At 38.2% G+C, this 23,376-nt stretch overlaps 1 long non-coding RNA gene and 1 pseudogene across 14 annotated transcripts in view; one reads left to right on the top strand and one right to left on the bottom strand.

Annotated features, from left to right (window-relative positions):
- LOC134730605 (uncharacterized) overlaps window positions 1-23,004 on the bottom strand; it is a 114,795-nt gene extending 91,791 nt beyond the window's left edge. For all 14 annotated transcript variants that reach the window (XR_010112460.1, XR_010112456.1, XR_010112455.1 and 11 more), the window contains exons 1-3: window positions 22,867-23,004; window positions 22,634-22,731; window positions 21,066-22,233 (exon numbers count right to left, since the gene is read on the bottom strand). This is a non-coding gene — a long non-coding RNA (uncharacterized LOC134730605). The remainder of the gene's footprint in view (window positions 1-21,065; window positions 22,234-22,633; window positions 22,732-22,866) is intronic.
- LOC100988719 (acyl-CoA-binding protein-like) lies at window positions 6,070-6,347 on the top strand (annotated as a pseudogene).
- Window positions 23,005-23,376: the final 372 nt, after the last annotated feature.

Raw genomic sequence — 23,376 nt, 5'->3', positions numbered from 1 at the left:
CAGAGGGTGCAAGCCTCAAGCCCTGGCAGCTTCCATGTGGTGTTGAGCCTGCCAGTGCAAAGAAGTCAAGAATTGGGGTTTGGGAACCTCCGCCTGGATTCCAGAGGATGTATGGAAACACCTGGATGTCCAGGCAGAAGTTTGCTGCAGGGGCAGGGATCTCATGGGGAACTTCTTCTAGGGCAGTGCAGGAGGGAAATGTGTGGTTGGAGCCCCCACACAGAGTTCCTACTGGGGCAACACCTAGTTGGGCTGTGAGAAGAAAGCCACCATCCTCCAGACCCCAGAATGATAGATCCATCGATCGCTTGTACTGTGCACCTGGAAAAGCCACAGACACTCAATGCCTGCCACGACAGCAGCCAGGAGAGGGGTTATACCCTGCAAAGCCACAGAGGCTGAGCTGCCCAAGACCATGGGAAACTACTTCTTTCATCAGTGTGACCTGGATGTGAGACTTGGAGTCAAAGAAGATCATTTTGGAGCTTTAAGATTTGACTGACCCACTGGATTTCGGACATGCATGGGGCCTATAGCCCCTTTGTTTTGACCAATTTCTCTCATTTGGAATGGCAGTATTTACCTAATGCCTATACCCCCATTGTATCTAGGAAGTAACTAACTTGCTTTTGATTTTACAGGCTCATAGGTGGAAGGGACTTGCTTTATCTTAGATGAAACTTTGGACTATGGACTTTTGAGTTAATGCTGAAATGAGTTAAGACTTTGGGGGACTGTTGGGAAGGCATGATTGGTTTTGAAATGTGAGGACATGAGATTTGGGAGGGGCCAGGGGCAGAATGTTATGGTTTGGCTGTGTCCCTACCAAAATCTCATCTTGAATTGTAACTCCCATAATTCCCATGTGTCGTGGGAGGAACCTGGTGGGAGGTAATTGAGTTATGAGGGCGGGCCTTTCTTGTGCTGTTCTCGTGATAGTGAATAAATCTCGTGAGATCTGATGGTTTTAAAAATGGGAGTTTCCCTGCACAACCTCTCTTCTCTTGTCTGCCACCATGTGAGTCGTGCCTTTCACCTTCTACCATGATTGTGAGGCCTCCCCAGCCACATGGAACTGTAAGTCCATTAAACCTCTTTTTTTGGTTACAAATTGCCCAGTCTTGAGTGTGTCTTTATAGCAGCATGAAAACAGACTAATACAGCCTCTTATATTACATATTATAAGGTATTGCAAAAATGATATTGACTAAGCAGGAATGATTCCATTTTCAAGTCAAATGTAGAGAAAATATTTCCAACTGAGGGCTTGCTGAGTAGGAACATAAAATATTTTCTCATTCCCACATTCTTGAGTTAGAAAAATGTTCTAAAAGTGAGAAAGGGCCCCAGGAAAAAGATAGAATTCAGGAATTGTCAATAAAACGTGGCCTTAGTGTAAAGATCAAATCAACAGTGTAGTTACAAGATCCCTAATTTAACTCAGTGCCTCATCAACCTTCTCAGCTAGACAAAACAGCTTGTAAGAATTTTAAGAATATTATTCCACAACACTCTGACTCAAAGCCTGCATTAGAGAGGGGCTTGTCTTGAAGAGATTTGTATGTGTGACTTTTTCACTTATAATAAGATTTATTTTGGATTTCAGATTTAGAATTTGATACACAGGAAGCACATTACATTTCTTAAGGTATTATATCAGCTTGAACTAAAAAGGACATGGAAGGTGAAATATGATAAAAGGTCTTTTTTTTTATTTCATTTTTCTCTGGGCCCTCAACTTGCTTTGCAAAAGGTAGACTGGGACAGCTACATGATGGCAAGCATGGAAAATTTCCTATGAACAAAGGAAATATGATTCAGAGGGTGGAGCCCAGAGCCCTGCAAACAGAAGTATAAGCTATTAGAAGCAATGGATTAGGTAATCACTTCCATATAGCAAAACTGAACCTGAATCAAGAAACATTCCTTGCCTTCAGATTAGGGGACACTGATAAGATGAGCCTGGCTGTATTTCAGAATTTCTATTGACTAGTGACTGCTTTGTGCCTTCATTTCTCCCTTTTATAAATGAATGTCTAATGTGGTTATTCTAGTCTGTCTTAACATTATATTGTTGGGCATGGAGGTACAGATAACTTGCATTTTTGCTTCACAGTTCATATCAAAAGGAGCTGCACTTATGAAATTTCATGCACATCTGTATGATCCCAATGTAGATCAAGAGATACTGGGCATAGGATTTGATATTATAATTTGTTGAGACTTTGGGAGTCTTTGGAACAGTTGACTATAGTTTGCATATGGAAGTAAGGTGAGTTTTTGTGGCCAGAGGGCAGACTGTGGGAGATTGTATGTAACTACAGCCAGTAAGAATTATTCATGCACTTGCCAGTTCTCTGACCAAGAGAGCACATCTGTTTACTCATACCTTGAATCTGCACTGAACTTGTGATTTTTTTTGACAAGTTTAATGCAGCAGAAGTCATATGCTTGGATTTTTGAGCCCAGACATTCAAATGTCACATAGCTTCTGTTTTCACTCAGAGAGGAAACAAGCAGCTATATAAAGAATCCATGTAAAGAGAGAGCATGTGCAGAAAAAGAGGCCCCAGAGTATAAAAGCCTGTGAAGGGAGAGATAGAGAGGATCAGCCAGGTCCCAGCCACTTCAGTCAAACATTTGAGAAACGTGACACATGAGCAAAGCTATCATGGATTCTCCAGTCAATGCACATGTTGCAGAAATGAGCTTTCCCTTTTGAGCACTGCTTAAATTCCTGAACAGCAGAACTGTGAGAGTTAAATGATTGTTTTAAGCCAACAGTGTGACACAGGTTCACTGTGCACTGGTTACCAACTTGTCTGAATCCAGTGAGATAGAACTGTCACATACAAGTTCCATGAAGCAGGCTTATTACTTACAGATAGGGAGCAAGGGACAATAGAAGCCTAGGATTCACTATGAGCCAGTCCCCTCTCTACAGGGGGCAGAGGGATATCATACACCCATACCTAAGTAAATGTTTTATTTTAAAGAGTGCAGTTTACTCTGCTGGGAATTACCAGCAAAGAAAAGAGAAGGTATTGAGTCCCTAGTAATTGTAGAGTTTACAAAAAGTAAATTGATGATTGCTATTAAATAAATTATGTATCACAAAACAACATCAAATAGTTGAATAAACACAATGACTGAGGAGTGACAGTGAGCAGGAGATTCATGTCTCTGTTAAATAAAATAAAGATGATTTTTCTTATAAATGGTCTTTTTGGAAAAACTTGATGCAAGTAAACATGGACATTTTTGTCGCTTCTTCCTTGAAACCATGCACATATGCAACTGAGACACAGGCCATGATGCAGGTTAATAATGCAAATTATCAAGCTCATTCTCACTACTGAGAATCATGAAGATGCAGAGAGAACACACATCTTAACCGATTGGAACTTCCTAGCATGGTTTCCGGTTAAATATTCTAGTTAAATAGATAAAAACCTTTGATAAAAAATTATTTCATAAGTTTGTCACTTGTACAAAATAACACACCTATGCCTTCAATATTTCTTACTGATAATCTCTTTTCTTTTCCTCTGCCAATATATCATATTTCAATTTTGACATTTTAAACCCTTTGGTTTGATGAGGGTTTTTTCCACCCTGGAAAAATGTGTGTAGTTGGATTCAAGAAGAGCAAAAGGTTTGTTCTTGAGTACATTGGGAGAAAGGTGATAGTGGTGAGAGATAAGAGGAGAACTACCAGAGGGATATCCTGTAGGCAGGTGTGTTTTAGGAAAGAGAACATATGGAGGGCAGGGACCTGGATTCTTTAAAGAAATTATTTATTAATTTCAACTTTTATTTTAGGTTCGGGGGTACATGTGCAGGTTTTTTACATAGGTATATTGTATGATGCTGAGGTTTAGGGTATGAATGATCCCATCACTCAAGCAGTGAGCATAGTACCCAATAGGTAGATTACTAGTGGTCTCTAGTGTCTATTGTTCCCATGTTTATGTCCATGAGTATCCAATGCTTAGCTCCCACAATGCTTAGTTCTCACTTATAAGTAACAACATGCTGTATTTGGTTTTCTGTTCTTGCCTTAATTCACTTAAGAACCTGGATTCTTTAAAGCCACCCCCCATGACCCCACCCAACATAGTCTCTTAGGGCAAGTCGGCATGTACTCTGATATACCCAGACTCATTTGAAGAGTGCTACTTTACATTATCTTACATTTGGTAATCAAGCTTTTTAATTGTTTATCCACAATGGGTTAATAGCTACTACACCATCATAGCCTGCAGTGTTGATGTATTCATTTCTGCCCAGGAAGGCGAGAGTATTTTGTGTGATTCTCATTTTTGTGACTTTAAATTAGATGAGACTTCAAATTTACACATTTTCTTCCATTGCTCTGTGCTTTATTACATGGTTAAGTGCTTTAAGATTTATTAAATCCAGGTGTTTTATTTCTCAGTAATCACCGGAACTCACCTGATTTGATTATGCCAATCTGTTATTTTTAAGAATTTTTTTTAAATATTCTTTCCCAGTTAATATTGTATATGCTTTCTTTATTTAAAAATATATTAAGAAATGTTGTAATTTTATGAAAGATCATGTGAAAAAGTTTACTGAAGCATTTTTTTTCCTTATGCTATTAACAAAGCTTAATAACAAAGAATGTATTCTAGAGTAATATTTGGGGCAATTTCTAAAACACATTTCTTGCAGTGATCTCTACACTTTCCTCATGAATACAAAGCAATGTGTTTCTGTTTTTCTGGGCATAGAAGTGGATAGCACAATGATGTAACTCCTTATTCACAACATCATTGCAGCTCCATATTAAAAACATTTTTGCTTAAATAATGAGCATTTTTGCTTATCCATAAAGAACCCACATGAGACACAAAAAAATGTTTTTCCCAGATGGTCCTTTTTGCATGAAAATTACTAACCCAGACATCAAAAGCAAACAATAAAGTGTTGAAATATGTAATTTGGGCCAAAACAACAGAGTCTTGAACTTCCACGGGCTTTGTGATTTTAAGAGAACAGCTGGGTGTGTGCAGGCAGTCAGCCCAGCTATGACTCTGAACCTCTGTTGTGTTTCTTTTTCTATACAGTCACTATGGGTACAGTTTCCTTCTTTTGGAAATGGAAGCATGGTTATAATAATTCTTGAACTTGAGAAAGGCATAGGCATTTGCTTACCTTTTATAAAAGGGGTAAATCATTTTTAGTATTTATGGTGTAATCAGTTGTTTTTGTTTGCCTGCTATTCATTTGCATTTTTGCTGGTAAAATAATCAATATGTTCCTTGGGGAACTACCCCTTTCTCCACAGACTCAGCCATGGGTGTCCCACAAGACACATAGCCTTGATTTCAAGTTGTCTAGGAATCAGCCATATATAATATAATCACAACCTCAGTCATTTCCTCAGGATACACCCACAGCGCTGGAGGTACTGGTCCAAGGAAGTTTTGGTATCAGCTGTGCACTAAGTCCAGAATGAGTGCTTCCTCCATCTGATTAAGGCCCTGACACTGAATCAGGGTCACCAATGCAGACTCTTCTCCCTTATCACAAATTCTATCTTTGGACTTAATTACCTTTGCTGGTCATCTTCACCAGGGCTTTGGAGGCCCATCAGGCCATTTTGACAACTCTGAACTTGAGAGTGGGAGTCTGAGCTGGACACTCACTTGAGGAGGGCTATGAGACACCATCTACTCAAAGGGCCAGAGCCCTGGTCGAGATCCCACAAAGATCCAATTATCTCCCCTTATCAGCTCATGGATGGTTATTTCCTTTACATTTATATCACACAAGGAACTATTTGGGGATTCCCCCACCCACCCCGAAAAAGAATCCAGCTCCAAAGGTAAGCTGACATCTCTGTTATCAGAGACAGAAAACTATCAACAATTTTTAAGGAATCTGTTACCAGTTTAAAAGAAAATAGTACTATATATACATATCTATAGTGCATCTTTAAAAGAATTAGGCAGAGTATACATATTTAATTTTAAAACTATGATGATGGCTTCCTGCTCGTGTCCTCCTCCACGGGCTCCCTGGAGTCCTTGCAAGCTGGCCAGGATGTCTCAGGCTGAGTTTGAGAAAGCTGTGGAAGACGTTAAACACCTTAAGACCAAGCCAGGGGATGATGAGATGTGTTCCTCTATGGCCACTACAAACAAGCAACTGTGGGCGACATAAATACAGAATGGCCTGGGATGTTGGACTTCAAAGGCAAGACCAAGTGGGATGCCTGGAATGAGCTAAAAGGGACTACCAAGGAAGATGCCATGAAAGCTTACGTCAACAAAGTAGAAGAGCTAAGGAAAACACACGGAATGTAAGTGACTGGATTTGGTTGCCAGCCATGTGTTTATCCTAAACTGAGACAGTGCCTTGTTTTTTCTAATACTGCAGATGATGGAAACTAGGGAAAATAACCAGTTAACCCAGCTCCTCAAGGCTGCTCACCATAGGGCTCTAACAGATTAGGGGCTAAAACGATTACCGACCTTCCTTGAGTAGTTTTTATCTGATATCAATTAAAAGTGTATTTGTGTTAAAAAAAGAAAACTATTATGAACGCAGGTTTTGGATAATTAAGAAGCAACCTCAACAAGTTTCTGAGATCCATTATTATAGAAGTATGGAGTAACAATTAACAGGGCATTCTAGTTAACAGAAGCCTGAACACAAGATCATTTCTTGTATTTATTATGTATTTGCATGCACATTGCAAGATCTTAAGAAATTCACTAAGTAGTCATAACCTTTGCTTTCTAGGAATCTAGACTATGACGTTAAAAGAACGGCATTTTCATGATCACCCCAGTGTAAACCTGACACTCCCCATCATTACTAACATGCTTTCAGATAATGTCTGAATTTCCTCCCACTTTCATTGTGGGTATTGGGAGGGCAAAGAGTAGAAAACAACAACTTAGGGAATGCACAAACATGGAATTGGGATTTGCAAACCATATTCAGGAAGAGACAGCTTTGGCTAGAGCAATAGTTTTAATGATTTAATGGTTTTTAATTTTTTTTTAAGGGCTCTGTTTAGATGTTTCAGGATTCTTTGAACTTCCCATGGCACACGGGGAGTGGGCATCAAGTGGATGGGGCTGTAATGTTTTTAGACACTACAATGAACTGAATGATTATATTTCTCCCCAGACTCATATGTTCAAATCCTAACTCCAAATGTGATGGTATTAGGAGGTGAGGCCTTTGGAAAGTGATTAGATCATGAGGATGGAACCCTCATGAATGGGACTAGTGCCCTAAAGTAACCCCAATTACCTCTCTGGCTTTCTGCCATGTGAGGATAAAATGAGAAGTCAGCTGTCTGCAACCTAGAAGAGGCCCCTCACCAGAACCCAACCTTGCTGGTACCCTGTGTTAGTCTATTTTTGCATTTCTACAAAGAAATACCTGAGGCCAGGTGATTTAAAAAGAAAAGAAGTTTAATTGGCTCACAGTTCTGCAGGCTGTACAGGATGCATGGTGCTGGCATCTGCTTCTGGTAAGGAACTCAGGAAGCTTACAATCATGGCAGAAGGCAAAGAGGGAGCCAGTGTTATCATGTGTGAGAATGAGAGCAAGAGAGAGAGAAGGGGGAGGTCCCAGATTCTTTTAAACAACCAGATCTCACAAGAACTAAGGGAGAACTCATTTACTACCAAGGGGATGGTGCTAAACCATTCCTGAGGGCTTCACCTCCATGATCCAATCACCTCCCACCAGGCCCCACTTCCAACATTGGGAATCACCGTTCAGCATAGATTTGGAGGGGACAAACTTTCAAACCATCTCATATCCTGACCTTGGACTTCCAGCCTCCAGACTGTAAGAAATAGATATCTGTTGTTTATAAGCCACCAATCTATGGTGCCCTATTATAGCAGCCTAAACAGGCTAAGACAGATGCTATTTTTTCCATGTTCCAAGTTTCTTGCTCACCATCCTCATAATTTGGAACCTTCTTTTCTAATTATGGATATATTAACAGCATATACTAGAGGGCTGTCAACTTAGGGCCTATCTTTTTAAAGTGACCTTGAATATGTTTTCCCTTATCTAGAAGGATCTCTATAGTGAGTTGTTTCAGATATGTGGGCTCTGGAACTAGACTGATGGATTCAAATACTGCCCTGCCACTAACTTGCTCTTTTACTTTGAGTAAGTTAAATAACCTTTCTGTGCCTTAGTTTTCTCATCAGCAAAATGAAGTTAATATTAGAATCTCTCTCATAAGCTTGTTATGAGAATTAATGCACTAATACAGGAATTGGCAAATTTTTTCTGTAAAGAACCAGATACTAAATAGTTTAGGCTTTGTGGACTATGTAGTCTCTGTTGCAACTACTCAAGTATGCCCTTGTATTAAATAGAGTGGAAGCAGCCATGGATAATACCTGAATGACTTGGTGTGGCTATGTTCCAATAAAATCTTACTTACAAAAACAGGCAGCGGGCTGAATTTGGCCTACAGGATGTAGTTTGCCAATCCCTGGAATACTTGTGCACCAAAACTTAGGCCCATTGTAAGAACTCCAAAAATATTAGTTTTTTTTTTTTTTAAATCATCGTGGTCATTGTCATCATCAGCAGCAGCATCATCATATACTCATATACTCATTCAACAAAGGGTAATAAATCCTATGTGCTAATTTTACTGGGTAGTTCTCAGTGTTGTTCAGACTTTGCTACTTCTATGCATTTCCTACACTCAGGGCTCAGGTTCTCAAACCTTCCACTAAACTTCCTCTACCGGCAGAAGGAGTAAAACCTCATCCCATGGTTCTGGGGCTGGCAATAGCCCTAAATGCAGAACATGCCATTCAAGTGTCAGAATTTGTCTTAAAAATCCATGTAGTGTTTGCATTTTACTCCATAGTATATTTATGTTTCCTTTAATACAAAAAATGACTGAAACCATTCATCATTGAGTAAAACTGACCATGTTTACCAAGCATCTTCTGGTTTTCCATCACATGTACATTTGTACAAATTTGAGAAACGAGGCCTTTGATAACAGGAACTTAAGCTTTGAGGTAGGTAATCTGCTTAGAGTTTAATAGCCTTGGTATTCTCTGTGGGTATTAGATCTTTCTTAAACACAAAGTAAGGGAATAAAATTAGACAACATAGACACCAAAAAGTTCACTGAAAAATTTAGGCAACTCCATTCATTGTCTTTCACTTGGCAGGTGACAAAGTACATGTCTGGACTCCTGCAGCTCTGATCTTACCCTCATGGCTCAGGAGTGTTGACGACATACAGGAAATCAGCATGTGCCCATTAAGTCATATAAAAAATAAAATTATAAAAAAAATGAAAGAGAATGTGTGTGAAAGAGACTATGAGCTGAAGCATATAAAATTTTCAATATTTGAACATTTGTGGCAGTTTCTATGGTTCAACCTAATACTTCTCCAAAGCTTGTTAACCAGCAATGGGCACAGCACTGATTTTTAAGTGAAATATTACCACTGTAGGTCATAATAAGAATAGCACTTTCAGGCTGGGCACGGTGGCTCACGCCTGTAATCCCAGCACTTTGGGAGGCTGAGGCGGATGCATCAGGAGGTCAAGAGATCAAGACCATCCTGGCCAACATGGTGAAACCCCGTCTCTACTAAAAACAAAAATTAGCCGGGTGTGGTGTTTCACGCCTGTAGTCCCAGCTACTCGGGAGGCTGAGTCAGGAGAGTTGCTTGAACCAGAGGTGGAGGTTGCAGTGAGCCGAGATCGTGCCATTGCACTGCAGCCTGGCAACAGAGAGAGACTCCGTCACAAAAAAAAAAAAAAAGAATAGCACTTTCAGACTCTGTATAAAAAGTGCCCCCAGAATACAGAATATGGAAATAGAAAGCAAAAGTTAGTGGATAATGCTGAAAACAATCAGAACAGTAGCCTAAGGGTTTGAATTGTGATCAAGGTTCATAGTCAGAATAGATATAGTTTCAGACATTTTTGAGAAATGATCCTTGTGGGTGCTTCTTGATCCAGCAGGTGCTAAGAAATAAAACATCAGGACCAAAAGAATTAGCCTTGAGCATTGTATGAAAACACTTGGAAAGATGAAGTCCCCTGTGTTCTTCATGGCCATAAGCAAAGTGCATTTATTCAACCATTTTATCAGTGTGAGGTGGAGAGAAGCAGATGTTGTTTCACTCTTCCTCTGTTTTAATCAGTTGCCAGACAATACTCTGAAGACATATGACAAATTTCTGTTAGCATTTCCCTTAGTAGCCAGCTTAGCACCCACAGCAGACTTTTCAGACTCTTATATTCTAACCAAGATACATTCTTTCCTAACAGCCATTTAAATTCCAGTTCTTATCTCAAATCTTAAGTTTTATATAGGGGTGAATAAACTGGTGATGAAACCACACAGATAGAGAAAGTAACCAAACAATAGCACCATTGACATATGAAGAGTGTAAGTATGAAATATGCATGAAATTTTGCAAGTTAGGGTAGATCAGCCCTATATGAGTCTTCAGATATTAAATTCCCGAGTCTAGATCTGGAGAAAGAGAAGCTCAGAATGAGAATTTGGGTAATCAAGGAGGAAAGCAGAGCATTTCTAAGCACATGTGAGTGTTTCTACCTGTGGAATGACACACTTTATGTAGCCTTGGAGTTTAGATTTGCTGCCTTCATTCTGTCTTAGATTGTATGACTTGAAGCTTCAACTGACAAGGCAGGCGGAGAAAAACAAAACAGTTAAACCAATTTCAGAAGAATATGTGAAAAACTAGTCAACATTTTCTGATGGAAATAACTGTCAAGTTGACAAGAAACTTGGCCTCCTACTATATCAAAAATTTGATCCGAATGGAAAACATTTTCTAATTAAAATTCCTAAACATACACAGAAGTTAAAAAGGATAGTTTTAAAAACCCACCTATATTCAGTTTTCAAAATGTTTCCCTTCTTGCTTTATCTACCCCTTTGGTTGTTGAGGTGTTTTAAAACAAATCGCAGTTGCACATCATTTCACTCCCATCCATACTTGGGTCTGCATTTCTTAAAAATTAAGGATATTTTCTTTTATAACTATATTGCCACTTGGGAAAAATTTTAAATGATAATTTTTCACTAAAAAATGTGTACTGACTGTTTATCTTCCTCCTCCTTGCAAAAATGCATATAATAGGAGAAAAAGAAAAATAAGGGTAAGAAAGCAAAGTGAAGCCGGGAATAAAAGTATTGAATATCAGTGTATACAGAAGGTCCCATTCTAATCTTAAACCCAGTCGCTTGCTTCACCGGGACCAAGGCAGGAGGGAAACTCTGGCAGTCACAAGATTTAGTGTTTATGAAGGGGAACAGCATCATTTCTCTGGAGAACATAGCTTTTCCTGTCTGTAAGCTGTGTGGGGAATTTCTCCTGGATGTCTTCATGAAGAAGACGGTATGAGATTTATTGGCCAATATACTTTACAAAATCCCCACAATAAATACAAAAGAGGTTTTGTGCCACTCCTTGTTAGAGTGTCCTCGTTGCATACCAAGGTCTAACGCTGAATCCAGCTGAGTAAAAGTTGTCTGACAAGGGGCCAGAGCTGTGTGTCTTGTCCACCTGGTGGCTGCCATCCCAAGGTACAGCAGAAAGCCCATTCATTTAAAATAAGCTTTTAAATCTCCCTCTCAGACTCCCAGTGTCCCAATTCCCCCATTAATAATACAGCCCTAATTTTAAAAACTTGAATCCAGCTGTTACTACTTTTAAATGCTGTTATCCATTGCAAGTCAGTGTGACACCAAATGTATCTTCCATGTTCGTTCATCATTTGTGAGTTTGGCCCAGCCACTGGGTTTTTTCCCCTGTTGTTCAGGAGGGTTGCAAATGGCAAAAGCAATCAATCTATGAAGCAAATCAATGTGAACAGCTATTGCGGGGAGAGATAACCCTGCAGCTATCTGCTATTTTTTTTTGAAATAGAAGCTGAGCTTGTCTTTGGATCTAATGACTGGAATACCCATGGACTAAAGGGACTGTCTCCCTTCAGCTTTTAGAAAATTCTCATACTCTGGGCCAGCTTAGCCGATAGTTTCCAAGCTGCAGGAACAGCTTGAGGCTGAGGGCGGTGGTCCTGCTCCATCGGTCGTGGGAACCAGGTGGCTCCCGGCATCCTCGGCTCTCTCACCTCCACGCTGCTGCTGCCGCATTGATCCTCGACTAGCGCTCTGACTCCTCAACACTCTACCACCTACCAGCGATATCTCTGAGAATGGTGCAAAATGGAATTTATTTGTGCCCTTGGTGTGTGTAACACAGCTCATCATGCTTTTAAAGATCTCCTCCTGGTTTCTGCTAACAGCCTTTGCTTGCTTCCTGCAGTTCTGTTCATCACACAGCTAAATAAACCTGCTTGACGTTGCCATCTCTCAGGAGTCCAACCAGAAAACACACTGAAATCATATACTTAGGTGAGATGACATCAAGGAACAATGAGATAAAACAACTCAATAACTAGGAAAAAAATTTTGAATGCACAAATATTTTCTTGTCAAACTTTAAAAAGAGAAAGAAAACAAAAATATTTTTAGAAATTTGAACATACCCACAGTGGTAAAATATGTCCTGCTCCCACATTGCATATTTTCCTGGGTATAACATTCCTATTTTAAAATCATAGCAACAGATTCAAGAAACAAATGTCTTTGAAAATTCCATTTCATGGAAGTGTCACTGTATGCATTTAAACTTTTTTCCTACTGAAAATTATTGCAAACAGCATGAAAAACGTCAACACAGGAAACAGAATAAAAGTAATGGATGATCTTAAAAAAACAGAGGGATAAAAATGTCCGTGAAATACTATGCTCAAATGACTAATGTTAATATTTAGGTTAAATTATTCCCTGTAGGCAAGAAAATAAGTAAGATGCTCACAGAGTAATACATAAAATAATAGTAGCAGGGAAAATAAAGTTAGAAAAGTCAGTAATATATCCAGATCATTTTAGAAAGCTGACAGAGAGAATATCCAACAATAAAATAAAATTTGTTCATATCGCAAAAGAACAGAAAATTTCAGATTATTGTTGATTTTTCCACTATACCAAAAACATTATTAGATGTTTTATGTTGCTTTTGGCCTGTAATATCCAGATTATCTGTTCTATTTCCTCTATCACTTTGCAGATGTCTTACTTTTAATTCTGTCACTCTCTCCAATGTATATACTCATTCACTTATTTTTAGATTTCTGTGTATAATTAAACAGTATTCATTCATTTTCCTAAATACAGCCTTTTCTTTGGAATCTTTATCATTAAAAAGTCTAGATGTTGAATCCTACTTTCCTGTTTTCCCGTCGACATTTGCTTTCCTAGATTCCAAAATAGCAAGTATGTCAGACGTATCTCACCATTACTCCATTTTAATTGAAGTCTTCCTGTTAGAATTATGTTCAGTACCCTGGGAGTTACAGTACAATGAAGAAAGTCACAATTAAATAAACAAAATAAAAAATAAACTGGAGGGTAATATGTAGATATTTGTCTGCAGGAGGTGAAGTCCAAGCTCCCTGTTAAAGAACAGGAAGGATTTAAGTGTAGAGAAAAGGGGAGGCTGTTTCTATGTACCAGGCTGTCACTGCTTATAGTTGCTTACAGCCAATTCCCATATTAATCTCCTTATATCTTTGTATGTATATCCTAATAGTCCTGTTTCTCTGGAGAACCCTAACTAATACAGAGAGTGAGCTGTTTATCATTATCAGAAGGGCCTTACAGTGACATAGCCTGGCACATAGAAGGGGTGTTATGTATACCACTTAGCCGCAGAGGGGAAACCTAGACACTGGAGTGATGCCTGGCAGAGAGAGGGATAGAAACAGTTTTTCTTTGCTTATGATCGATGATCATAAAAGCCATACTGCTGACAAAGTCCAGCGCCAGCTCTAGAAGCTATTGCATCCAACCTGCCCTCTTTAGTTCCACTGGGAGAAAGCATGGTCATTTACTCACTAAATATACCCCAAACCACACCAGAAGAAATAGGACCCTGAGGTCAGGGCCCATCATGAGCCACTCCAGGGGAGCCCTGAGCATGATTACAGTGTTTGGTAATGAAATGTTCCACACTACTCTAGATGTTACATTGCATATTGACTACCCAACTCTCAACACACAGAGAGCCCTTCTGGAACTCATCAGCATCTCCATCTACCATCGCTGAGTCTTTTTCATTCTAATTAAGGGTTTCCAATTCTTAATTGCCTAAATCTCTCTGAGGGAGTCTCAATACACAAATCACAGATTGATTTGTTTGTAGTGGGACAAAATTACTGTTTTCCCCATAGTTTTAAATTCTCCTTTAAAGATCTATAAGAACCTGTGATTGGGGTCATTCTTTATATAAAGTAGTAGTGTATTACAGGAGGGAAGATTCTGAACAACCCAATCCATCTGTAGACTCACCATAGCACAGGATACCAAGGTTTACAACCAGGCTCCAAGAGTGGAATAAAGAGAGGAATGAAGATTAGAGAAAAGCCTTTGATTTTCTACTCAATATTCGAAGAAGTGAGGGTGAATATTCACTCTTCCTTTAAAATCAAGCCCAGAATCCTTCGTATTTTTGTCAGTGGCCATAGAGTATATTAACATCCTGGAAAGTCAGTTGTTCCAAGGGCACTTTCTAGATCCTCTTGGCCAGAAAACTGTCTTCCTTAAACCCAGAACCACAGCTTCCACTGCTTAATCAATAATAAATGATTGCCTCCATTCTGGCAGAGCTAGATGTCTGTAGAACTGATTGTCATGAAGAAAAACCTTTATCATTTTTTCTCCAATTTTTCCAGCTATCCAAGGACATTTACATTCTCAGTTACGAGTAGCAAGGCATGGGGCTATTATTTTAAATTCTGGGCATCGTTCTAGAAATACAGGAATTAGGAATAATCTTCTGTGGAAGGATGTCTAAGTATTGCAGGGGTTATTCGGACATCAGTGACAGCCTGGTGCATACTTCTAGTCGAAATAGTTAAGAAATCATATACTAGCTTCCATTGAGTTGATCTAGCTAGGGCCTTATTTTCATATCCTACCATTTTGAGAGGTAGGAGTTCTTTAGAAAAAGATTGGTTCTAAGTGTCAGAAATGACAACTCATGTCAATCTGTGTGCTAACTTCCATCAGAATACCTCTTGTTTTAGTATTAGGTATGGTTGAGTTGCACACAATTGTCATATGACTCAGTCATCCTAATGATTTTTCATTCATTTTTTCTTCTCTCTCTTTTAATGGTCAACTGATTAAAATAAGATGAACACAGAGCCTCCCAGCAATGAGTATCTCTGGGTGCACTCAGCTCCCTGGCTTCTGCTTTGGCTTATCATCTAACAATGCCTCTGACTCAGACTGTCTCCCACCAAGGCTGTATTTTGGCTGCCTGTTTCTACTATGTGATCAAGACATTGGATGTGCCCAGATCCCAAGGGCCTTTCGCTGCCCTAGACACTCCTATCTAATCAGTATGAAAAATGTCCAATGTAGTAAATGCCACTTTAATTATAAGCTTGCTTCAACTGGATTAGAATCAAAATAAGCATGCTTAAGACAAAAATTAGATCTGAGAAAGCAAAATTAGCAAAAGAGCTTCAGGGACAGGAATCCATTTCTATTTCAAGATTAAGTGATTTTCTTCTGTAATTCTCATTTTAATATTCTCATTTCCACCATAAACCTACACCATCATCCAATGCCATGCATTTTTACTCAAGTAATTGTATTCTTCTTACTTGCCTTTCTGGTATGACTTCAGGTATACTGCCTTTCTGCACTTCAGGGAACCCCTAGTTTTGGGTGCAGATGCTAAGCGTTAAAGCTATAACAGTAGAGGTTAGTAAGCAGTGGCAACAGTGGCTTTAGAGTTAGACTTGGTTTAAAATTCTGGCTCCAACACTTGTTAGCAGTATAATCTTTCACACCATATTTACCCCTCTAAGCTTCAATTTCCTAGCTATAGAATAGTAAGAATAATAGTTATTTTGCAGTGTGATTTTAAAGACAAATCAACCAATGTTGATAATTCCTTTGGCAAGAGGCCTGGCGAATGTAGTATACCACCTGACAAATGCTACTTGTTGATATGAGTAGGAAGATGCTCACCAGATCCATGTGTAAATCTGGAATCAGGAAGACTCAAGCTCTGATGCCATCTCTAGCACTTAAGAGTTGTGAGGCTCTGGGCAAGTCACTTAACCTCTCTTTGTTTTGCTGGCTCTTTTGCAAAGTGGAGATAAAAACAGCTGTCTCACAGGTGGCATTTCTGGGTGCTGTGTTGATTAATACAAGCTTCTTCTAAAAGTTAAGACTCAGCGGTATTTGTTTATAATGAATAAAGTGACCACCACCCGCCTTTGAAATACCCTGCTAATGAGAAAGAAAACATGACCATCATCTAAAGCTTTCCAGCGGCAGGTATTCTTGTTCTGTCCTCATGGCCATAAATAACACCTTCTATTCAATTTGTCCAAATTGTTCCCTACCAGACTTCCGACTACAGGCCAGGATCTCTGGCACTAAAACAGGCAGAGTAATGAACAAAGTGTTCTCTGCTTTTTATGCATTCTACAGATTTGGAGTACAGTAGGAGGGTAACCAGTGCAGCTGAGCCTAGGTCAAGGATGATAAGAGACTCCAAGAAACCACAGTGGTCTATTGTTGAAAATGTTGAAGAACCAGATACCTCAGTTATTCTAAAAATAGGGGTCTTTTTCTAAGCAGATATAAAAATACCGTCTAGAAACCAGCTATATCATAACAAGATATATAGAAGACAGAGTGTGATGGTTAATTTTACGTGTCAATTTGACTGACACATTAAGGGATGCCCAGGTAGCTGGTAAAACATTTCTGGGTGTGTCTGTGAGGGTGTTTCTGAAAGAGAATGGCATTTGAATCAGTGGACTGAGGTAAAGAAGAGCTGCCCTCATCAATGTGGGCAGCATCATCTAATCTGTTGAAGACCTAAACAGCACAAAAAGGCAGAGGAAGAGCGAATTCTCTCTCTCCCTCTCTCTCTCTATCTCTCTCTCTGTATGTCTCTCTCTCTCTCCATGAGCTGGGACACCTGTCTTCTGCTCTGAAATACTGGAGTTCCTGGCCTTCTGACTCTGGTACTTATGCCAGCAGCTCCTATTGTTTCTCAGGCCTTTGGACCCAACCTGAATTACAGTCTGAATTTGGAGTTCTCCATCTTGCACATAGCATATGATGGGACTTCTTTGCTTTCATAATCATGTGAGCCAATCCCATATTAATCTCCTTATATATGTATATCCTACCGGTCCTGTTTCTCTCGAGAACCCTAACTAATACAGAGAGTGAGATGTTTATCATTAGCAAAAGGGCCTTGTGGCAGGTATACTATTGTCCCTAATTATTTCCTGCTACTCTCTGTAAGAAGAGTATACTTCTCCACCCCATTGATGGCAGGTTTGGTCACATGACTTGATTTGGCAAGTGAAATATGAGCAGTATGCCACTTGCAAACAGAATCTTTGAGAGCCACTGGTAATTCTTTGCTCTTAGACATTTCTTCAAAACATCTTCTGTAATGATTTCCTTATGCAGACCAGAAGTCCCTATTGGACTTAACTGGACTCTTCTTGAAAAGGTTGCAAAGATAAGCTAGTAGTATGTTTAGCATTTCACTTTACAATGTGGGAGCACATCGTCCTCAACTTTGGTTTTCAGTCAACACAAACTTACACACATACACACACACACACACCCCTCACATATATTTATATTTATATATTCTAGACTGTTAAGTAAATTCTCTTTTGTTATTTTCTGTGAGATCATGTAACTTCTTAATGCAGTTGGAAAATGTGGTGCAAATGATACTGTCGTAAATGAAAGAACTTCATCAACCTCTAATTAGAAGTTGAATAACTATGTGAACAGCATAATAAAATAGCCCATTTTAGTAATCTACAACAGAAATTAGTTCAGGGAAGACTTTATTGAAAGGATAAGACTAACAAGCCCTTATTAAATGCATTTTAAAAATATTTCCTTAACTTCTGGACCGACACTGTCCAATAGAACTTCCCCGCAATGATGGAAGGATTCTACGTCTGTGCTATCTGATATGGTAGCTACTAGCCGTATGTGGGGTACTTGAAATGTGGCTAGTGCAGCTCTGAAGATGAATTTTAAATTAATTTACATTTAATTAATTTACATTTAAATTTATATAGCTCCACATATGGATAGTAGCAAATGAATTAGACAGTGCACCCTAGAGCCTGCATTGAAAGAGTATCTTTTCCTAATAACTTAAGTATTCTTTATGTAACATAAAGAATATACTATATTTGGAACTAAGAAGCTTATATATATGTATATCTATAAGCTTATATCCATATACATATAGGCTTCTTAATTGTATGCACACACATACACATACACACACACACACCCATGCATACCCATGTCTATATCTTTCTAGTTATCTATTTATGCAAGTACCAGACAACCTTGCCCTTTTTTGTTTAGGCAACCATTGTATACTGTTGCAGAGCCAAGAAATTATTGCCTGTTTTGTTCCAGACTTCCAGGGAGTACGAGTACTCCCATTGGAGATCTAATCTAGCTTTAGGGAGAAAATCTTACAGAAAAGTATTTCCTCAAGATGAAATTTGCAAAAATATAGTACCATCACATTTTAGAATCATAAGTCAAAGATGTTCTTATTGAATCCATCCATTGATCTAAAAAGAACTATTCCCAAATTATCCTGACAATTTCCAATACTATATTAACCAATCTCTATACTTCAGTTCCTCTTCTTTTTACCAGAAATTAGTTATTCAAATGACCAGATTTTAGTTGCCCCAGTCCTTAAATTGTAAATGAACTATATTTTTATTTCACTATATAATTAAAGGAATTTATGTACCTCATTTTTAAGGAACACCACTGCAAAGGTATAATGTTCTGAAATCTGCTGTAATTATAAGAACACGGGATTTGGAAAATAATTTGGGTTGTGAAGACGTAATTATTTGGGAAGCCTGGAAAGCTGGAGGTAGGTCTACTATCAGGGACATTTAGACACTGATGGTCTTTACTATCTGTGGATATGACCTTCCTGGTGGACTTTCTCAGGGAGCAGAGACCAGGGAAATCCTTGTTAGTCAGGCCATATTGGTCCTGCCTTGGAGATATTTCTTTTTCCTTGGCTAATTAACTAAGACATTTAATCTATTCTTAATATGGGTGTGGTGTGTTCTTTTTCACTTTATTATAGAGCATCAGAAAGACCTGATTCTACTTCCTAGTGTCAGTGTGAGAATTAATTCATCTATAGGATTTAGTATAGCAACTAATATCATGCCATCAATAAATAACTGCTGATTTTTAAATTGAGTTTTAAAAGTAAAATGTAATTTTAACTAAAGAATAAAAATGCTTCTAAGAAGCATACGATCTTTTGGAATAAAGTAAAGGGCTATTCATTAGAAAAAGACAAAGCTGTACCAAGCATACTGACAACAAAGCCATCCCCAAATGTAAGATTTTAGTTTTCTATTAAAAAATAGAATATAGTGGAATTACTCAGTTCAAGATCAAGCTCCTTTCTATGGATAAGATAGGCACTAACAGCATTGACCTTTATTAATATGAGAAAAGGAAATTAATGAATATAAAGCAGGAAAGCTGAGACACTCTGAGGTTTCCATGAACTGCTTATGATTGCTCACATGCCAGACTCTGGAATATTTCCTAGATTTCATCTCTAGTTTCCCTTGGCCCAGCTGAGTGTAATTAATAAAACTCTAAGCACCTGCAAGAAGCTCCCAGTATTGTTTTAGGGAATTTTCTCTGTAGGCTAGTGGGAGAGAATGCTAGTTATCAAGTCGTACCTCCATAAAGGAAGTAATACCGTCAGTAGGATTAGTCTCAAATAGTCATTGTGACATCTTTCAGTTGGATTTTTTTCAACTTAGAAATCAGGTTTTGAAAACATTAATACACTTTCAAAAACAAACCTGAAGAAGATAGTGACATTTTCCAAAGTAGCCGAATAGCATCATAACCTCGCTTAAGTAATGAAGAATTCAGACTTGTAGCAGAAGAATATTAAATGTGGGAGCAGCTATTTTTACAATGTTTAATGTAAAATATCTATCAATCTTATACCGATTATGTCTAATGTTAAAGACAATACATCAAGATTATTTCTCAAAATGTAAATACAGCAGCAATCAGAACGAGTGGATTTATCAGGAATATGTTTTATAATTGTTGTGCCTTTATTCCCCAGGAAAAATATAAAACTATGTGCAGCTAAAGTGTCTACTTGACTGCCCGATGATGATTAACATTTAAGAATTTTCTCTGGGGGAAATAAGGTGGAAATTTAAATAGTGTTGCAATTTGCCATTAGTGCTGTTTTTCACTATTTCCAGATGAGGACACAAGTAAAAGATAGTGGGGAAATCGCATGGACTATATAATATTCAGTCCAACCCTCTTCCTCTCATTGATTCTGTAGATACATGCTCGTTTAACTGCATAGATGACTTTGTTTTTAAGCTGTCTTTAAAGAAACTTTAAATCTTCCTTATTTAGCAAATATCCCTATAGTCTTTGGATGCAAAGTGTCTACATGTACATATAGACACAGATATATTTTATATTCATCAAACAGAATATCAATTCATTCCAAGTTGCAGAGTCACATCCTCTAAGAAAACATTGACTCTCCTCATTGCTGATAATATACCTCCCTCCTCCCTTGACGGATTATACCATTTGTCCCTTTACTTTTGAACCCCAGCAAAGGGTCTACTATCCTAAGAGATGAATCTAATTAAATTTTAGGGCATACTCAAGTGCTAGAAATAAACAAAAGTAAGACAAGAGCTCACGTATAATAACAATAGTAATCCCCACAGCAGTCATTTAAATTAATGCTTGTAATCAAGCAACGTAAACACCATAATGCAAAAGCAGAACTAAAATCAACATTCCACCCTATAAAACAGAGGGTGAGGGAGAGTGCTGGTAATATTGACAAAGATACTTTTACTTTACCCATGTAAACATCAGACTGTCTTGTTCTCCCTAGGCTTGCTTTTCATTCTTTGGTATGACAGTTCTGATTCTTCAGCCTCCCCATGAAGAAAAGAAAAATTCTCTTGAAGCTGAACTAAATTCATCAGCAAATGAAATTATATTCATTTGATAAAATGCTAAATGGAAAAGGCAGGTTTATTTTAAGCCGTCAACAGGCTGTTTTAGTTAATCATGCACAGTGCAGAAGACAGGAGTTTGGTTGCTAAGAAAATGTTTGGCATGTTTCCATGAGATCCATGTGACGTGAAATGCATCTGTTCATTTCAATAGTGAAATAGAAAAAAATAAAATAAACAGTGCAGGGTATATTTGGTGAGTCACTGTGGAACACAGGGCCAAAATAACTTCTGTGTTGTCCGTTTATTCTATACAACCTTATTGTTATGATGTTAGCCTTTTCTTATAATTCCAAAAAAATTTATTTTAATAGTGATGTTTTGTTAGCAAATTAATACAAATTCATTGTAGATAAATCAGAAAATACAAAATAAGAAAATTAAAATCTGCTGTAACACACACACCCACACAAATACCAATATCTATATTGTTATGTGCATAGTAGGGGCTTAATATTTATTTGCTAAATGAATTAATAGATATTTTACTTACAAATATGAGATCATACTGTAATACTTTTATAACATGCTTTAGAAATTAAAAGACATCATAAACATTTTTACTGTGTTATTAAGTATTCTTCTTTAGCATAATTGTAATAGTTTTCATTATTATGGGACAAGTAAGTTATCTGGAACTCCTGCAAAATTTCTTCAGTAGCCAGGAACTGAATGCAAGCACCTCCCAGTAAGACTGATACTGTGGTGCTGATATGATGAAATCTGAACATGTTCAACATTTTTTGCCGGGATGTCATACATATTCTCTGATTACTGAGCTAGTAAATGGAATCTCAGCTGTCCTGATTGTGTGTAATTCTGTCATTTCTACCACCAGATAGAGACCATCACTGCTTACATAGATAACGTGCCATTCACATCCAGGTGTACTAATGTGAGAGAGAATGGCCAAAGATAGCAATGTGCTTGGCACACCCTTGCACGCCATCGTGATCCTCAGAGTGAAGTAAGAATGGCTATTGTCTTCCACAACATCTTCAAGGTTGCTGCTGTGAACAAAGAGGCCAAACAGAAGAGTATTAATTCACAATGTGGAAGAATATATTGATTAATGAAGCTCTTAATTACGTAGTCCAAAAGGCTGAGAAGTTCAACACCCACAAAAAAAGGAGAAGCAGAGAAACGTAGTTGGTATCTCCTAAGAACTCACTTAAATCTACAATCTTCACTAAGGACAAGGTGGAAAATAAGGAAATTTAAGGCCAAAACAATGACGGAGGGCAAACACAAGATTCTTAAAGATTCAATAAAATCATTAGCTAGCTAAACAAGAACCAGCCTGCTGAGAAGAAGAATCTGAGTATCAGCAGAAAAGCTGGAGAAGTCTGCAAGATCATCATCACAAGCTGTTACCAAGGAGCTGAAGACATATCAAGAGAAATGGCTTACCAGGGGAAGAGCGCCTCTGTCACAAGTTGCCTCATCTGAAGCCACTATTAAAGCGGGTGACCATGCTGACCAGAAACAAAGCACATTTCACAGACCTGCTGCAAAGTTTAAATATGTGACTAAGTCAGTTCAGTGGCAGTTTAAAACATATTTAAACATAAATTAACCTGTAGACAAATAGATCAGAAAATGTGTAATAGCTCAAACACAACAGAAGTTTATTTCTTGCTCACTTAACAGTTGGAGGCAGGTGTTTCCTGGTTGGTGGACGTTTGTTCTCCACTTAGCAACTCAGGGACACAAACTGATTTTGCCTTCTCTTTGTCAGGGCTTCAAATTCATCATCTGCCTCTAGTCAGTGAAAGAAAAATGAGAGCTTGGAGGTGGAACACCTCCTTCTTTAAAGCTGTGTCCCAGAAATGGTATTCATTACTAGAACTCAGTCATGTGATCTAACTGCAAGAAGGCTGGGATATGTAGTCCAATTGTGTACCCAAGAACAGAAAATGGTTTGGTAGGGAGGGGAGAAACAGCAACCATTATCTGAGGTTGCTTAAATTTGGTCATATTTTAAATACTTTAGTACACGCTGGCAGTGCTGTAAATAAGCAAAAACAAATCCGGCACCCGGATTCTGATTGCCACCAACTTCGTGTAATTTTTTTAAGGTATATAAAATTCATGTGTCAATGCATAAAGATCCATTTTAAATTGATACCATAAAAAACAAGTGGAATTGCTGG

The sequence above is a fragment of the Pan paniscus genome, chromosome 5, assembly GCF_029289425.2.
Source record: "Pan paniscus chromosome 5, NHGRI_mPanPan1-v2.0_pri, whole genome shotgun sequence".
Classification (NCBI taxonomy): Eukaryota; Metazoa; Chordata; class Mammalia; order Primates; family Hominidae; genus Pan; species Pan paniscus.
Note: the sequence above shows the minus strand (reverse complement) of the source record. Positions and strands in the feature narration are given on the sequence as shown.